The sequence below is a fragment of the Babylonia areolata genome, chromosome 12, assembly GCF_041734735.1.
Source record: "Babylonia areolata isolate BAREFJ2019XMU chromosome 12, ASM4173473v1, whole genome shotgun sequence".
In the NCBI taxonomy this organism is placed as follows: domain Eukaryota; kingdom Metazoa; phylum Mollusca; class Gastropoda; order Neogastropoda; family Buccinidae; genus Babylonia; species Babylonia areolata.
This window is the reverse complement of record NC_134887.1, coordinates 16,411,221-16,412,420: the sequence shown is the minus strand read 5'-3', so window position 1 is coordinate 16,412,420 and position 1,200 is coordinate 16,411,221.

Sequence of the window (1,200 nt, the reverse complement as noted above, 5' to 3'; positions counted from 1 at the left end):
ACGAGATTACGGTCACGGTATTTGCGGACAAGAGTCAAATCCATATACGCTACACTATATCTGCCAAGCAGATTACCTGACCAGCAAAAGCGTAACCCAACGCGCTTAGTCCTTGAGAAAAAACAACAAAAAAACAACATAAAATAAAATAAATAAATAAATAAATAACAGATAATTGATAAATACATAAAAAATACTACAAATAATAATAATGATATTTATAAGGCGCAAAATCAACTCTAAGCGCACAAAAAAAAAACAAAAAAAATCAATGATGATAAATAAGTAAATAAATGTAAAACATGCACACACACACACACACACACACACACACACACACACACACAAAGTTAGATTTTTTCGGTAAAACTTGGGAGAACGGAATTCGAACCCAGACACTCACGGTCACTGTATTTTGCGGACAAGTGTCTTTCAACCACTCTGACACCTTCCTCCTAAAGTGTGCTGTTGCTGAGTTTTCTGATGATGTGATGTGTGTGTGTTTTGTGTGTGTGTGTGTGTGTGTGTGTGTACGACTGCTATTTCCAGACCCCAACCCCCCCCCCTGACCCCCCAAAAATCCCCAACCACAGTTCCAAACCAGAAATGGTCTGTGTGTGTGTGTGTGTGTGTGTGTGTGTGTGTGTGATACACACACATACATACATGGCGTGTGTATGTATACATATAATCATATATATATATATATATATATATAATGTTTTTGTATTTCTTTTTATCACAACAGATTTCTCCGTGTGAAATTCGTGCTGCTCTCCCCAGGGAGAGCGCATCGCTACACTACAGCGCCACCCATTGTTTTGTTTTGTTTTGTTTTTGTTTTTTCTGCGTGCAGTTTTTATTTGTTTTTCCTATCGAAGTGGATTTTCCTACAGAATTTTGCCAGAAACAACCCATTTGTTGCCGTGGGTTCTTTTACGTGCGCTAAGTGCATGCTGCACGCGGGACCTCGGTTTATCGTCTCATCCGAATGACTAGCGTCCAAACCACTACTCAAGGTCTAGTGGAGGGGGAGAAAATATCGGGTGGCTGAGCTGTGATTCGAACCAGCGCGCTCAGATTCTCTCGCTTCCTAGGCGGACGCGTTACCTCTAGACCATCACTCCACACTATATATATATATATATATATATATATATATATATATATATATATATATATATATATATATATATATAT